At 44.8% G+C, this 18,220-nt stretch overlaps 1 pseudogene; it reads right to left on the bottom strand.

Annotated features, from left to right (window-relative positions):
- Positions 1-16,094: 16,094 nt before the first annotated feature.
- Positions 16,095-16,202, bottom strand: LOC114081260 (small nucleolar RNA SNORA70; annotated as a pseudogene).
- Between the last annotated feature and the right edge of the window lie 2,018 nt (positions 16,203-18,220).

The following is an 18,220-nucleotide window of genomic DNA, read 5'->3' as shown; positions in this document are numbered from 1 at the left end:
CTTCTGGTGGCCTGGCAGCCTTTGGGATTCCTTGACTTGTGCACACTCACCCCAATCTGCCTTCCCCTCTGCATCCAAAATTCTCCCTTTAAAAAGACATAAATCATATTGGATGAGGGGCCCACTGTACTTCTATCATCTTAACTAATACATCTGTAGCAATCTTATGTCCAGAAAAGGTCATGTTCTTAGGTATTGGGGGTTAGGAAACATAGGAGTTTGAGGGGAAGGACACAGTTCAACCCATAGCCATCAGTATAAAAAAATGTTCCTGGATCTGAATCTTGATCAGGACCTCTTGTCATTAATTTGTCACTTATAATTTAAAAAAAAAAAAATCTTAGATATTCTTAAATTTTGCCCTCAATACTTTGTAGAAGGGGGATGAAAAAGAAAAGGAAGAGAATAAACAGGAGGTAGAAGAGGAGAGGGGGTACGTGAAAAAAAAGAAGAGAGTAAAGGAGTAAGGTACCGTGTCAGCTGTCATCTCGTGAGGCCTAGAATTGGTGGACAGGGTTCAAGTTTCTGTGATCTCCTTCACCAAGGCTGAGTCAAGAGAAGTTGGAAAAAAAAAATAAGAAGAAGAAGGTACAGTCCCTAAATCTGCCTTCACTAGTACTCCAACAAGAAAATCCAAATGTACTATATGTTATAAAATGATAATGTTTGTTAAGACTTAAATTTGACAAGATCTAAGGTGAATTTATAGGAATCGAAGTCTGAGCAGGAGCAGGCTGGTAAGTCTTTTCTCCCCCCCCAAACCATTCTATTCTACAATTGGAGATATTCCTTTCCTAAGAAAAATTGTCCAAAGTCAAATATCAACATTCTCCATGATTTGCCATGGCAAGGTCAAATCCAGAACCATGGACAGTTTCCAAACCCATCTTCCTTCCAATTACTCATGACTGGCCACTGCCCATCAGCTGCCTGCTTTCTGGCTGGACCTTTACTTGCTCAGCATTTTATAGCAGGTCTGACAGAGACGGAAAAGAGGTCAAGAGCTGCAGGGGTACAGTGGCCCACCAGGCTCCTTCACCAGCAGGCAGCAGGAAGCCCCAGTGCCTTGATCCTTGATATTGCTGAAGAGGGACATTTCAGGATCCCCTGTGTTAATGAGGCCGCTGGCCTCTCCTCAGTAGTAATGCTTCTTCCAGAGCAAACCTAGCCTCTAGACACTCAGGATTGGCCATGCTCAGTCATTACTTTCTGGAACCTCTTATTCCTAACACCACAAGTCTCAGACACAAAAAAAGTGACTTTGTGCCTCCTGCGTGCACATTGGAAAGCCTGTGCAGACACAGAACAGGCAGTCAGTGGCCTTGGTGGCTGTGAGGAGAGTACCACCTGCTCTAACACTCATGTTGAAGCCCCACTATTCACAATGTGTTCTTTTGAGTTAAATGTTGCCCTTTTGGGGCAACTTCTGTTTACTTATATTTTTCTTCAGGCTCGTGTCTTGCATATATATTTTTACTCATTTCCTTTGTTGTTGTTGTTGCTTGGGAGTGTTTGTTGTTTTGGGGTTTTGGTACCTGGGATTGAACCCAGTGCATTTAACCACTGAGCCATTTCCCAAGCCCTTTTTTGTATTTTATTTAGAGACAGGGCCTCGCTTAGTTACTGAGGGCCTTGCTAAGTTGCTGAGACTGGCTTTGAACTCGCGATCCTCCTGACTCAGCCTCCCGAGCTGCTGGGATTACAGGTGTGTGCTACTGTGCCCAGATTCACTTATTTCCTTTTATCCTTGTTTCCTGCACTATTGGTTCTCAACCAGGGAACATGACCATCTTACCCCACCAGGGAACATTTGTCAATACCTGGAGACATTTTTAATTGTCACAGTGAAAAGATATTACTGGCATTCAGTAGGTAGTGGCCAGAGGATGCAGTTAAATGTCCTACAATGCACAAGACAGCCCCCACCACAAAAACCTTTTGACGCCTAATATCCATCATCCAAGAATGAGGCACTACTCTACACTCATTCCTTTCTTTCAAAGCAACTTCATCATTTTATTTGTATGTATTCGTGTAAAATGTGCATTATTGGGTCCATGCATTTTTAGTTCATGTTAACAAGTACTGTATTAATTATCTCATTCCACTTCTTATAGTTTTGCTCATTACTCTGCTTTCATATATTACTGCATGTATTTGGAGTAATTGCTTCTAAGTGCTCCACAGCAAAGCATGGAGTGAACCATTGCATTGAACCCAGCCACCACCCCCAGAAACAGACCCCAGATTGTCTCCCACTCCCAGCCACTATCAACACTGCTGCAAAGAACATTCCTGTATAATGTAAATAACAAGAGTCGGGTTGCCTGGTACAGTAAACTTCACCAAATGTTGACAGACAGCTGTCCAGAAAAGCTACCCCCAGCCTTATTCACACCAGCAGTGCCTTGTAGATACCTCATTTAAAAGGCATTCTTGAAAATGCATATAACCTAAATGCACATTCTAAGATGAGCATGTTAGACCATCATAGCATTCTAGATGAATTTGTCACATCATCTTCCCCACAAGAGTAGTTTAAGTGGCCTAGGCACTAAGACTGGAAAGGCTCCAGTAGGGGGAAACAGGTAGAAAGAGGAGATTTGAAGACCCAAAGGCAAAACTTCCATCAGAAACAGGAGAATTCCCTTCACTCATAAATTTGCTGCAATCCATTTGGTGGGTTGCTTGATGTCTTTTATTATTAAACTTTTAAAAAACACTTTTATAATAAATTCAACTTTAAAAATGTTTCTTTTTTCCACCAACGTTTTCAGCATAAATCCAGGGGAACAAGCTAGAGACACAGAAGCACACAGGAACTCAGACTCTTCTGAGAGGCGCTGCTCTCTGGCCCTGATTACGCATGCTTCTTTAGTCATTCAGCTTGCCCACAGGACTGGGTGTTCAATAAAGCAATATAACCACAGATAACAGAAGCCTATCTGTGATATATTAGCAAACAGTGTTTAAATGCAACTTTAAAAATGATTAAATAATATTCTATGCCAAAGTTAGCCATCTTCAATATCCTGAAGCTAAAGTCCATTCCTACCCAGTTAGCAAGTGTGGACAATGAGCCCAAACTGTTAGGCAGATGGGCCTAAGCAGCCAGCAAGGCCATTTAGGGACATCAGTGACTCTGGCCGGACTGCAGGGAGCCCCCTGAGAGGTATCATAACCCTGTTAGCATGCTTTTGAGGGTCATGTGTCATCAAAGGTGCAAAGGACAAAATCTTTTCTAGAAGAAATAGCTCCTTCAGGTTAAAAAAAAAAAAGATTTTGCAAAAACCTCAACTTACTCTCCAATAAGTTTTCTCACTCGTTTCCCTCAAAACAAGGAGTAACTACTGGGATATCTCTGTTCATCCACTCCTATGTGTCTTAAGGCAACTGAGCTGAGCCCTGGGGATCCCAGCAAGCACCCCACAGGAGCACAGAGAGGAGGCAGAGCCCCTGCTCTTAGCCAGATACCTGGCTCTATGATCAATAACGCAAAATTTAATATATAGAAACCACTCGAGGGGGGGGGCTCAGTGCAAGGTGGAGGCTATCCATGTGACTGCTATTATTGTGTGTGGTCATAATCATCATGATTACTATTAGATTCTAGGGTTTCAGAAGTAGATAAGGAAAAAGTCTTTGCTTTGGGAGGACTTATAGATGACTAGGGTAGAGACACATAATAAGCCTTTAAACCAATAGACATGCAAAATAACGATGAAGTCATAACTGAAAGGAAGAAAGCAACAGAGGATGGAGGAAGAGTAAGGATGATACAGGACCTCACCCTGGGCCTGGACCGCTCAGAAGAGCTCTTGAGAAGACACTAAAGCCATGTGCTGGGTTTGGGCTGTGTCTACTTAGATCTTTATGTTCCAGAACTTTCTTTTGCTTAATTCTGGGTTAGATGAGTCATAAGATATTTTAAAAGGTGAAAATAAATCAGTAGCTGACCCCTGCCCCTAAGCCCCAGCCCCCAGTACGGGAGATTGGACCCAGGGTCTCATGCATGCTTGGCATGTGCTTTACCACTGGGCCACATCTCCAGCCCATTTTGTTGTTGTTTTTGTTTAGCACTAAGAAGGTTAGTGCAGGGGGCAGCTCATGCATGCCCTCACTGACCTACTGGCTCTCCTCGCTGGTAGGAGGCAGTGGATCTCCCTGCAGCTCCCACCCTGGATCCTCCTTCAGTGCCTCCAAACCCAGGGCTTGTGAGTCCAGCATGTGGAGCACAGCTCTTCCTGCAGCACCAGCATGGTGAAGATGGTGGTCCAGAGCCCACGAGAGACAGTCGGGATCCCCTGCCGGTGCCAACTTGTCTGCAGAGTTCTAGTTCTTTCTTCTTCTCTCTCATTTCATACCATTGCTCTAGTTTTGCTGTCCTATCTAAGAAACATTCCCTAATCCAAGGTCATGAAGATTCATACCTCTTATGGTTTAGATCTAAAATGTCCTCCAAAAGCTCACGTGTGAAGCACTTCGTCTTCAAGATAGTGATGTTCAGAGATTGGGCCTTTGGAAAGTGTTTGGATCATGAGGGCTTCTAAACCTCACCAATCGGGTTAAACTATTGATGGAGTCATAATTTAATGGGCCATTAGGAGGTGATGGAAACTCAGGATGTGGAGCCTTGTTGGAGGGAGTCGGTCCTAGGGGACATGCCCTTGGGATGTCCTGGCTCCCTCTCTCCCTCCCTCCATGTCCCTCTCTCCCTCCCTTCTTCACTCCTCCCACCCCTCTCTTTCCCTCTTTCTGTCTGCCATGAGCTGAGTAGCTTTGCTCTGCTGTGTTCCCCATCATCCTGTCACAGTGATGGGAAATTGACCAACACAACACCTATATTCTCTCCCAAGAGTATGATAGTTTTAGCCCTTACTTGGATGTCTTTGATCCACCTGAATTTTTATGTACACTGTGAAGGAAAGGTCTAGCTTTTTCATATTTTTCCAACACCCGTTTGTTGAAAAGACCATTCTTCCCCCCATGAATTATTTGAGCAGCAGCACTATTCAATATTTCCACTAGCAATATGTGAGGGTTTCCATTTCTCCACCTCTCTGCCAACATGTGCTACTGTCTGTCTCTGATCACAGCCCTCCTAAATGGGTGTCAAATCACATCTCATTCTGGTTTTGATTTGCATCGCCCTAGTGACTGATGCTGCGGAGCATCTTTTCAGGTAGGCATTCATTTTTAAAATAAAAATAAAGCAGTTTATAGATTTATAGAAAAATTACACAAATAGTACTGAGAGTTCACATATACCCCATAACCACTTCTCACTGTTATTAGCATCTTACATTAGTATCATACACTTGTTACAATCAATGAACCGATACATCATCATTAATTATATTTTATTCAGATTTTCTTGTTTTTTACCTAGTGTTCTTTTTCTGTTCCAGGATCCATGTCACATTTAGGCATGGTACCTCCTCCAGCCCCTCCAGGCTGAGACAGTTTCTCAGACTCTCCTTATATGTGATGATCTTGACAGTCTTGAGGAGTACTGGTTAGGGACTTTTCAGACTGTCCTACTGAGATTGGTCTGATGTTTTCCTCATGATTCAAAGGAGTTCTGGGTGTTGGGGGAGACAGCAGAAGAACCATTCTCACCACATCATTTCCTATACCACCAGCATGACATCACTGTAGGTGTTGACCTTGCTCACCTGGATTTGACAGTTTCCTAAACTGCAAAGTTACTCTTCCCCCACGTTCCATACTATATTTATATTTCCATAAGGAAGTGAGGTCCCTTTCTTCCTTCCCACTGTGCCTAGATCTTTAGCTCAGGAGCCCATTTGCAGTGACAGCTGCACTGCTTCTCACCCACTTGGGTTCTTGGCAAGCTTGGGCTCAGGAGGTGCAGCTCTGTCTTGGGGAAAGTTGCTTGTCTCTATTCCTTTCCCCTTGCAACAGAGACAACATCTCGGGGCTCCTAGGAAAGTCCCAATCTCAGCAGTTTGACCCAGCATTCCCTAAATAAGTTTAATGCTCAACTTGAGAAAAACAGAGTCATCTGATCAATAATGTGCACACGGCTGCACACACACACACACGGTGTGATGTAGGACCAGCCCTAAGCATGTTTCTGAAGCAGATGGAATTGATCTGTAAGGCCTTCTCTCTTGGCTTTTTGGATCTCCCTTGAGGTCCCCCAGGCCATCCCTGAGAGCCTCTTCAGGCCCAGTCTCCTCTGTCACTAAATCGCTTTGCCTCTTCTCCCTCCTGAATTAGGATACATGCCAAGTTAATAAGTAGCTGATGCCAACTGTATCCAGGACAGAAGCGGTGGGATGGAGACACCAAACCCTCTCCAGGGGGAGAAGAGGCAAGAGCAATGATTGTTGATCTATTTACCTGTCATTTCCTGAGAACTTTGAAAGTTTCCTACCTCTGTGCTTTCACCCTACAGAGCAGGCAGTCATCATCGAGCAGTAAAAAATTGATTCTGCCTCTAGGTGTTTCTATTTAACCAGGGGATCTGGAGGCAGCTTTAGATTTGCATTTCTATCGCTCCCTCTCCAGGCCTGATGAAGGTAGCCTGTGCTTCCCAACTGCCCCATTAGTTTTCATAACCACCTTTGGCTTCTCACAGTCCTGATCAAACTCCATTTCGGAAATACTAGTCATTGCTCAGAAACTTGGGAAACTTTCTGGTTTCTCCCTGTGTGAAGTTTTAGAAAAAGGTTTATTTTCCCCTCTAGGCTTATTTTACTTAGCTGAAGTCATTGGAGACAGCATAAACTTTGCATTTTTATCAGACCTCTTTCAAACGTGCTAGCACGGCAGTTGAATTTCAATGATTGCGTTCAATGATTTGCAATAGAGAGTATCAAAAATGCATGCTCCCAGAGCTTTCTTGTCGGTAAAAGTTGAGGCAGCACAGCATTTACTATTTATTCTCGAGACGTGCATTGATTCATTTTCCCTTTCACAAATAATTATGAGCACTCTCATTTGGGTCCAGCATCCATATTGGCAACCAGAAGCAAAACAGAAAGAGAACCCACTCTCTTTCAGAAGCTCATAATCCAAAAGGGAGTCAAGGAACACACATCACATGGTTAGATTACACTATAAAATACATGAATGTGTTTTAAACAAATTCTCTAAGATTTCTAGGTCCAGCATTGCAAGTTGAGGGACAAAATCCTCATTCCACAATAATGCTGTGGCTCAAAACGTGGTTGGATCTTTTGGAAGACTAATTCCAGGGCTAGTTTTACAATCATAAAAGAAAATTAACTGCTCCCCTTCAGTGTTAGAGCATGGCTATGGTGGTTGTTTTTAATATAACAGCTTTCGATTTGATCATCCACCTTCTTTGGAAGGTTGGACTAGAAATTATTTTAAACTCTAATCAAGATTAATATCTATTCTCAAAGAAGTTTTGTTGTACTCTACGTCTATTCTCACCATCTATCAGCCTCCTGCCATCTTGATTTCTACCCAGCCTAGAGCACTGCCCACACTCCAGACACTCTCGCCAAGCTCTCCAATGCCTTTACTTCTCCTGGCTTCCACTCTGCATGCTCTGAACCCCCCATCCTGGGAATCTCCTCACGCTCTGCCTCTTCCAAGAAGAAAACCATGGAGCAGAGCAGTTTGTTGCCTCCACGGATTCAGGGGCTTCTGAATCAGCAGCCCTCACGGGGCACAACACACCTCTACGGCAAGTCAAGCCCCGCTGCCTCCTGCTGTCTCACAGGTGAGTGCTTGCACATCTGCCTTACTCTCAGCTTCCCCTCCTGCTCTAAGACATCTCTCAATTAATTGCCACCCTCTGAACTTATATGTATCTATATCTGCTTAATCATCTCAGGAAAGAACTAACCTTCCATCTGAGCCCATGCCCGGGGCCCGGGATGCCACTCCTTTCTCCTCTGGCTCTGCCTCCATCAACCAACCTTATCTTGCATTTTATCTGCCATATGTCTGCCCCACTTTCTTTTCTTTAAAAATAAGCACACAATTTGAGAACTCAATTATGGGCCCTCAATCTCCCTCTGATATCACTCACGTTCTTTCTCTGTGAGTATATTTGAAGCAACAGTGTGACGATTCACCTTGAAGATTAATCCGGATTGTAGACTTGACAGGATTGAGAGACACCAGGAAATTAGTAAAGCCACACTTCTGAGTGTGGCTGTGAGGGTGTTTCCATACATTAGCATGTGGGACAGCAAAGAGAGCAGGAAACCGTCCCTGAATGTGGGTGACTCCACTCAGTATGCTGGGGTCTGGGTGGAACAATGGAAGGAGGAGGAAGACCACAGAGAGTGTGAGCTCCAGTCCTCGTGAGTGGGTGCAACTATTGCTCCTGCCATTGCCCGGTGTCACCAGACTCCAGCTTCTTCAATCTCAATATAGATTTGCACCTGCAACTCTCCAGGGGAGTTTCTGGGCCTTCAGCCTGGGACTACATCATTGTCCCTCTTATTTTGAGGCTGCAGATTTCAGGGCTGCTGAGCAATCATTGGTGTCCCCGGCTCTCCAGTCTACAAAGGGCCACTGTGGGACTATTCGGCTTCTGATGGTGTGAGCTGATCTAATAAATCCGTGTGTGTGTGTGTGTGTGTGTGTGTGTATGTGTTTGGCTATTGAACTCGTTCATCTCTTAGGACACATGTCTGTGTGCCTTAAGTACATGTATTCTATTGGTTGTCTTCCTCTAGAGAATGCTAGTGCAGTTTAACCTCAAAGTCACGACTGCCTCAACCCTCATTCACTCCTTCACCCCTTGTGATCTACTGTTCATCTGGACCACCTTTTTGAAAATGGCCCCACCAAAATATCCAGATTCCTCCTCCTTGGGGAGCCAGCAGATCCTCCCCATCCTTACATTACTGATGCTTTAAGCAGCACTTGGCACTGTCCCCCACACTCTCCTTCTGAACCGCCCTGCTCCTTTGGCTCCCCACCCACCCTTCTTCCCTGGCTTCCCTACATCTCTGACCACTGCTGCTTCATCTCTCCTAAGAGCAGCCATTGAAAGCCCCTAGCATTCTGTCTCCTCCAAAGAATGTTCCTGGCTAATTTCACCCACACACTGATGACTCGTAAATCTTTATCTAAAGCCCAAATGCTTCTCCTGGACTTCACACAAATATATTAGATATCTAAGCCCTACTTAAAACTCAACATCACTTTTTCCCCCCCAAAATTGGCTCTAACTCTTCATTCTAGTGAATAGCACACGCTGCTCAGTTGCCTAATCCAGACACTGGGAGTCATCCAGGTGCTCCTCTTTCTCCCTCATCCCTTTACCTGATGGGTGACACTTCCTCTTGCTCCATAGATCTCTAATCTTCCCCTTGCTCTGTCCTACCACCACCACTCCAGCTCAAGACTTTCATGATCAGATCTCAAAGAAACTGCCTCGCCTGATCTTACTTCTAGAACTGTCTCTCTCCAACCCATTGCTCCATATTGCAGCCAGATCACTTTTTCTAAACCATTAACCTGATTTTGTGACTTCCTTACTTAAATTAACTCAATGGCTCTCCAACTGTTATCGTTTGGATGTGAGGTGTCCTCTAAAAGCTCACGTGTGAGACAATGCAAGAAGGTTCAGAGGAGAAATGATTGGGTTGTGAGAGTCTGAAGCCAATTAGTGAATTAATCCCCTGATAGGGATTAACTGAGTGGCCGTGAAGTGGTGGGGAGTAGCTGGAGGAGGTGGGAATTGGGATGTGGCTTTGGGGTATATATTTGTATCTGACAAGTGGAGACCTCTGGCCATTCAAGGTGGCTGTATCTGACTAAAACTCCAGTATTTTAGAATAAAGTCCGAAGGCTTTGACACGTCTTTCAAGGTTTTCCTTCATCTGGAATCTGTCCACCTCTCCAGCCTTTCCTCTCGCCACCAACCTCCCATCTTAGAGCCTAATTGGAGAAGGCCACCTACAGGCTCTGAACGGCTTCATCCACGTTTGCCAACAGTCCCTGTACACACTCTTCCTTCTTTCCTGAAGTCCTTTCTTTGGCTGATGAACTTAGTCATCTTTCAAGACACATGTCCACATTAGGGGTCTGTCCTGTGCCCTTCCTTGTTGTCCTGTGTTCCGGCCAACCCAGGACCTTCGCCCTGACTCACCATCTCCCTCGATGCACTATAGGCTGCCTAGAAGCCAATGCTGCATTTTATTCCTTTTTAAGTCCCCAGAATCTAGCATATCTTACACATAGTTAGTACTCCATAGCATTTGTTGAATAAATAAAAGATGCAAAGCCACTGAGGACATGCAAAAGGAAAATAATAGTTAATAGTTACAAAGAACTTACTAGGCATCAGGTGCTATCCTAAGCACTTTACATGTATTATCTCATTTTAATTATTATAAGAAAATGATGGGGGGAGCTATTGTCATCCCCCATTTCATAGATGGTTCACAAAGAGCTTAAATATCCTGCCCCAAGTAATAATGGGCCACGGGCTTTTTAAAGGCCATTTCCAGAAAAGAATTCCCAAGACAGACTTCCCTCCCTGCCAAGAGATAGCCCCATTGTTGAATTATTGGTTACTGATGATGTTGTGCTCTCGGCAGCTCCTGCCATCAGGTGTAAACAGCCACTGAAGAGCACTGAGGTTATCATCTAAAATTATTTTGGGGAGTGACATCTCCAAGGACCTCAGTTTGAGAGGAACAAAAGCAGCAAAGTGAGCTGGGAGCTGGGTAGGGGTGATTCTCTCCAGGGTCAAGGGGAGTCAGCTGTCATTTCTAAGCCCCAGTTCATGACAGCTAACTTTCCAATTGATTTTTGTCTTTTCCTATCTGAGCTTGAAAATTGCTCCCATCATAGAACACAAAACTCACTTTAATCAGGCTTCCCGGATCTAAGAGGAAAAAAAAATATTTCCACTTCTGAATTAAAAAAAAAAAAAAAGTCTGTCACAAGCAGGAGGCTCCCCAACTCCTAAGAAGATTAACATGAGACAGGGATAACTACACGCATGCCCCGTACCTTCTCCCTCCCCTATGGCTACTTTATTTCTGCAGATCTTAGAACCCCAATGAGCTGATTTTCTGGCCATTCAAGGTGGCTGGCAGGAGGAGTTGATTACAGGTAAGTTTGTCCCTTCATCCGCTTGTTCTTATATCTACAGAAAGACTTGACAGGGACTGCTCACCCCCTGACCATGTTCAACAAGGAATCGCATGGGAGCCAGCAAGTTTTGCTGCTCCGTCTCCTGGTGTTATCCTGCCCACTGTCTTCTCACCCCACTAACCATCCCTCGTCAGCAAGCACTAGGCCTCAAGTCTCCTAGCTGGTCTCATTCCTTTCTCATCTTCTCTCCTTTCCTCTGAAACATTAGCCACACAAAGTTACAGGGTCAAAGCAAATCCGATGATATCATTCCTCACTTGGAGAACTGTTACTCTCCTCAGTTGGCCACAGAACAGATCTAAATGCCAAAAACTGGCCCTCAAAGCCTTTGAAGGTGACATTCTCCTGCTTCCCAGCCTCCTGTCCTGCTTCTCTCCTTCTTGAACCTGGGGCTCTAGCCACTTGTCACTGAAAGGGAAGTGACCACAACACTCAGAGTGACCAAGAGAGCTTTATTGCATCAGTACAACAGAGGAGAAAAGAGAGAGAGAGAGAGCAAGAGAGAGAAAGCAAGAGAGACAGAGAGAGCAAGAGAGAGGGGCCCCACAGGAAGGAGTTTTTATAGCCCAAATCTAATAGGGTCTCTGGGTCTGCAAGCTGCCTTGTTGGCACACAAGGGGGTTAAGTGTTCGGCCTTGAGCATCGGGCTGAGTAAGCCTTGAAGGGGGGGGGGGGGCTTGGGCATTTGGGCTTGAAGCAAACAGGTGATAAAGAGCTAGACAGAGGGTTTGAGAGGCCAGGTCACCTTGCAGCTAACTTTGTTTGGCATGCCCTGCAGACAACTTACTCAGCTGTCCTGCACCTAACATTCCTCCCTTTTTGTTTTTCTAAGTGACATGGGGGACGGCGTAAAGTCCTCTGGCTACTTCCTGCTTAATGGTGGGCGGCGTTGGACCTAGAAGGGGAAGTCAAGGAATGTTCGGGGGACAGGTCTGAGAACACTAGGGCAGCCAGAAATAAAACCCAGTGGCTATAGACATCTACTTTGGTAGGGGTAAAGTCCATAAAAGTTTCTTGAAGCCACAAGTTGTCGTCGTCGATGGCATCAAACCAGTCTTGGACAGAGGAGATTCTTGGTATCAGCCATTGGTCCTGTCGTAGGGACTCTAGAAAGTATCAGAGGTGGCTTGGTTGAATCCAGTAATGTTAAGGGTGACAGCCTGATTGCAGCCAGTGGAAGGACAATCACCTTGACTCATAAACTGAGAGTGGGTGGTGTCATCCTGGTGCCATGTTGCTTGGATGTTAAAGCGCCATCTGTGGTTGGGATAAAAACTTGAGAGATAATAATGATTAGTAAAAGAAGAGAGAGTTGGCAAAAAATCTTGAGTTTAATGGGCATGGTGGAAGTCCAGGACTGGACATTTGGAACAGGTGCCTTTTTTAAGGCAGGAGACATAGTACCAAGGAGAGTGTCTAAAAGCTTGGTCACCATTGGGGTAGTAACTATGACTGTATGGGGTCCCGTCCATTGAAGTTCCAACGATTGAGAATGCAGTTCCTTAAATAAGACCCAGTTGAAGAGGGTCCAATTCGGTTTGTGGTTGTGCTGGGATTGAGGCAATGAATTGCGCAGGAAGGCACTGGTCTGCGTGTTCCCTGAGAAGTGAGGGCTGGAACGTTGTCTGACTGGGTGGAGGCAGGAAGTCTGAACCTGGGAATGATCTGCTCAATGAGGATGGAGGCAGTGATGTCAGCAATTTCCCTGGAGATAGGGAAGGCTTCTATCCAACCTGAAAAAGTATCAACCAAAGTAAGTAGGTAGTGAAGCTTTTTGTGCCTAGGCACATGAGTGAAGTTGATCTACCAGTCTTCGCCTGGCTAGTGGCTCCTCATCTGATGTGTGGGGAGTGTAGGTTTGATGTTTCCTTATGGGGATGCTGTAGAGAAGACAGAACAAGCAGAGTGGACCTGCTGGAGAGTAGTTCTCATTCCTAGGAAGTGAAAGAGGGGTTGTAAAATCTGGAAAAGGGGTTAGAGAGGGTTTTAGGTGGGGGCAGAGTCTCTGGAGCTAGAGGAGTTGGTCATGAGTCGTAGGTCTCTGTCTTGGGCATCAGGGGCTGGTAGTTGATTGACTGACTTGGTGAATTTGTGTATCTGATCTTGCAGGAACTTCTGTAGGCAATTTAACATACATGGTCTATTAGGAGAAACATAAAGAGGACTAATAGAGGTCCTGTGAGGGGGAGAAGCCAAGGCCATATTTGACTGAACATTCCCCATGGAGCCTATTGGCTTAGTTGCTGTTTCCTCTTTTTTAGCTGTTTTTGTCTTTCATTACTCCCAGGAATGACTGTGTTTTGGTTTAACTGTTTTTGGTAGATGTTTAAGATCAAGCTGGTCAAAATTGAGACTTTGTTTCTATCTATTGTTAAGAGTCACTCGTGGGGGAACTTGAGAATAGCTTCTTAGTCCTGCTAGTGCCATTTGCGCTAGGATGGGTCCAGGTCTTGCTTGACCATGTGGCTTCCCTTGGAAGCATCAGGAATGTCTCCCTTCTCCGATGACCCTCCTCTTCATAGCAAATGCACTGATTGGCTTTTCATTCTCCCTGATCAGGAGGTTATGTGGCCCAGAGTTGCAAAGCTCTTTAGAGAAGTTCCTTGTTCCCTAGATTCAGACTCAGAGGGCCAGAGCCAAATATTGGTTTTCTTGGCCATTTTAATTTAACTTTAAGTCTTGATCTTAAACATCCAGCAAAGTCAGTTTCACCTTAAATTAAGAGTACTGGGCTTTAGCTGAAGTTTGGCCTACTTTGGAGTCATTCTGTCCTGAAGTAAGATGGGAGGCCTAGTCTTATCTCAGGTAAGCCAGGGCTCTTTATAAATCTTAGGTAAAATATTCTAGTATTGAAGTTGGTCTTTGTTTCTAAATATCATTTTATAAAGTTTACATATATTGTTGCTTGATGTCACATGAATACTAGCTAACACAATATGATATTACATTTAAATTGTACCCAGTTTATAGAACTTTATATTAATCTTATATTAATATTATAATATAATATTAATTATTACATTAACTTTATATTAATCTTCGATAACAGGTCCAGTTATAGAAAATTAAATGATATAAATAAATCTCCAATATGTTATTTTTATAAGCCTAAAATTACCATGCAACCTTTTGGAGAATACCAGCTTGATATAATGTTTTTTGTTAAAGCTTCTATCTTAAAGACTTATATACCTGGAAAATATGAACACATTTAATATACAAAGAAAAGTAATAGTACCGCAATTACATTGATGTTTTTATATTAATCAAGTTTAGCTCTTAAAGAAATAACATATTACAATATTGCAAAATAACAGTTGTTGTTTAACATAGTTGTATAATCCTTAATTCCTTCAAGATTACTTGTTCAAAAAACTTACATATATAACCAACATACACAGACCTTCTTTATCACTTACTTAAACCTACATAGCCAACGTACATAGATCTTCTTTATCATTTGCTTAAACCCTCTTATTTACTTAATCATATAGACTCTCTTATCCAGAAACACCTTTTCCTTCTATTAAATCCATACTTAGAACCTTCTAATTTCTCTTTCCTATCTGTTAACTCCTTCTTTATTCACACTTTGAACCAATCCTTGTAAATTTCTGAATTTAGGCAAGTTATTCCATTTCAATAAGAGATATTTTGTTATTTGCAGTACACAATTAATCACATCTGTTTACCATTTCATGAAAACATAAACAATGTTTAAGTGTATAGAATTATATTGTTGTAGGGACGGATAAGGCCAGGCACCTAAGATAGCAGTGACGATAGGAAAACAGTCTTATTTGGTTGCAGCCAGATTCAGAGGACACAGCTTCTGCTGCAATCAATTAATCCCCTGAACCCCAAGTTTAGGTAGTTTCAGAATTTTGCACCCAGCATGTAAAGGGAGGGGCTCAGAAGTTCACAGTCTGCAGAAGTTCACAAAAAGCAGGGTTGTTTTTGTTGTTGTTGTTGTTGTTTCTGTTCTGGGCAAGTTAACCCTTCAAGGACACCTGGGAAGGGGAGAGCTCTTTCTTTCCTCCCACTGCCAGCTGTTACCATGGAGCCCAGTTGGTAACTCTCTTATCTTAGAAATGTAGTCAGCACTATGAAGCCCAGCTCAAGACCAGAGGCCTTGTTCACATATTTTGTGAAAAACTAGTAAGAGGGTGTCCAGAACCTGGAGTGCTGATTTTTCCAGCCAGTGACCAAGTAAAACAGGGCAATATGAAAAGAGGAAGTGTATCTACACTAAACTCTTTTGTAGAGATTCTTTTGCTGAAAGTCCTAAAATCAGCCATGGTGAATATTGCTGAAGAAGGTCAGTTAAGACTTTTCTGTGGGCCTGGTAGGGAGGGGGAAGACGGGAAGGTGGGGCTGAGAGCAGCTCTGGTGGATCTGAGAATGAGGAAGGAGAGATGTAAAAGAATAGGATTTTCCCTAGCAAGGAAAACTTGAGTAGTAGAACAGGTAGAGCAGAGGGGAAGACGGAGTGAATATCCTAAAAAGCCTATAAGGGACGTTAATTCTTTTTTTTTTTTTTTTTTTTTTTTGATACAATACAGGATTTATTGGTGTTGTGTGTGATTAAGAAGGGGACAGCATAGAGGAAGCCCTCATGAATGCAGGGCCTGCCACTTGTCCAGGGGACCACGATTGGGGATATATTTGACCCCACAGCCATCAGGAACGAGCCGCTTCTCAGCCACCATGTCTTCAAATTCATCAGCATTAAATTTGGTAAAGCCCACTTCTTTGAGATGTGGGTCTTCTGGCAGCCAGGGAACTTGAACTTGGCCCTTCGTAGGGCCTCAATCACATGTTCCTTGTTCTGCAGCTTGGTGCGGATGGACATGATGACTTGGCCAATGTGAACCCTGGCCACCTTTCCCTGGGGTTTCCCAAAGGCACCCTGCATACCTGTTTGGAGCCTAGATGGGGGACATCATGAGATCAGAAATATGAACATCTACTCAAAGTGCTGTCTCCAAGGTCCCTTAGGGCAACCTATACAAGCAACAGGCTGCATACACTACCAAGGAGATTGCTGTTTGCAGCCATTGCAGTTAATTCTTAATAACCTGTTTTCAGTGATAACAAAGCAACTTTAAAGGCCATTTTCACCAGATCTTGGATAGGGGTCTGAGGGCTCTCCTCAGCTCGTTTGAGCTTTTGGTTAGCTGGTAAAAGGACCTGGTGGGACCCGGTGTGGGTGCTAACAGTAGAAGAGAGGAGTGAGTGGGTGGAGGGATTCCTTCAGTAACTGCTACCTCAGCAAGGGGGCAACAGTCTGAGGAAGGGTGGTGGTGGTGTACGTTTTTGATCTAGTAATTGGAGGGGAGAAAGCAGGTTACTGAGGTGGGAGTGACGGCGGAGAGTCTGGGGCAGAAGGCTGAGGGTGAGGATCTATTGGAGCCGGGCGATAGGGTGGAAATTCATCAGCAGGGTCAAAAGAAGTGGATGAGTCTGGAGGAGGAGAAGATTGGGGATCGGTGGTTGGGGGAGTTGGTTTGCAAGCTAGAAGAATTTGTAGAGGGTTACAAGAGGTGCACAGAGCACAAGCAGGAAGAAAGCTTTGACATAGCAGCTCTTTACCCATTTTTTTGAATGCTCACAGTAATTGTAGAGATCCCTTAGAATGGAGGGATCCAGGGACCCAAAAGGGGGCCATCTGCTTTGGTTGTCTAAGGGATAAGTGGGCCAGGCTTGGGTGCTATATTTGATCAATTTTGGGGGTTTGATGTCTGGTGTCAGGAGAGGGTTTTGAGGTTATCCAAGAGGCATTGTAGAGGAGAGTCCACTGGCACAGAGGACACATTACCCATGTTGCAAACGTAGTATAAGGAGGAGGGAAGAGGACGAAAACGTAGTATAGGGGAGAAGGAAAGAGATGCAAAGATAGTATAAGGGAGAAGGAGGAAACTGATTTATTGGCAAAAGGGGCGTCCCCGCTAGAGCCAAAAATCAGGAGTGCCTTAGTGGCAGGTTCGGGCTGCAGAGATTGGTCGTCACCGAATCCTGACAGTCGAAGCTCTCGTCCTGGACAGAGCCGGAGCCGTGGGAGACCTTTTCGGGACCCCTCCTGGAGAGGCCAGATACTCCCAGGGCCGGAAAGAGAGAGACAGGGGAAGAGGGAGGAAGGGGAGGGTAAGGTTCTCTCTGGCGGCCGAGTCCTGAAGGTGAGGACTAGGACTTTAGGAGAGCCACCAGGATGGTGAAGGTCTGGGTGGACTGTGGTGTTCAGTTCTCTGTTATGTGTCCCTGGAGGTTACAGAGTCCTTCGAGGGAGACCTACAAAGCCTATGCTGGTAAACTACCAGCTGGGAAAGGAAGGGAATAATGTTGAACCCAGGAGTCTATTCTGCCCAAGGAAGGAGTCCCTGAGGGCCACCGTGGCCTTGAAGGCTGTAGTGGGTGGGGTGTTTTCCTCCCCACAGGTGGGCAAAGAGGTTTGCCGAATCCTCCTGACACCACCATTGGGTTTAGGACTCCAGGAAGGCGAAACTCACCAATCGAAGGTCGGTGGTGGATGGAGTTCTGGCGGTGGAGAAAATGGGTTCAGGCCTTCCAGTGAGTGGCACTTCCGAAGGAAGAGGGACCCAAAAGTGGGTTTTAACCCTCTCCCAGGTTTCGGCACCAATGAAAGGGAAGTGACCACAACACTCAGAGCGACCAAGAGAGCTTTATTGCAGCAGTGCAACAGAGGAGAAAAGAGAGCAAGAGAGAGAGAGAGCAAGAGAGAGGGGCCCGGCAGGAGGGAGTTTTCATAGCCCAAATCTAATAGGGTCTCTGGGTCTGCAAGCTGCCTTGTTGGCACACAAGGGGGGTTACGTGTTTGGCCTTGAGCAGGGGGTTGAGTGTTCAACCCTGAGCAGGGGGGCGAAGCGCTCAGCCTTGAGCAGGGGCTTGGGCGTTTGGGCTTGAAGCAAACAGGTGATAAAGAGCCAGACAGAGGGTTTGAGTGGCCAGGTCACCCTGCGGCTAACTTTGTTTGGCATGCCCTGCAGACAACTTACTCAGCCTGTCCTGCACCTAACAGTCACCACTTGCCTTTCTCTGGACACCCCCGTGCACCTGCCCAACCCCATGTGTTATTCGTACTTTG

This window comes from Marmota flaviventris, chromosome 16, assembly GCF_047511675.1.
Source record: "Marmota flaviventris isolate mMarFla1 chromosome 16, mMarFla1.hap1, whole genome shotgun sequence".
In the NCBI taxonomy this organism is placed as follows: domain Eukaryota; kingdom Metazoa; phylum Chordata; class Mammalia; order Rodentia; family Sciuridae; genus Marmota; species Marmota flaviventris.
Note: the sequence above shows the minus strand (reverse complement) of the source record. Positions and strands in the feature narration are given on the sequence as shown.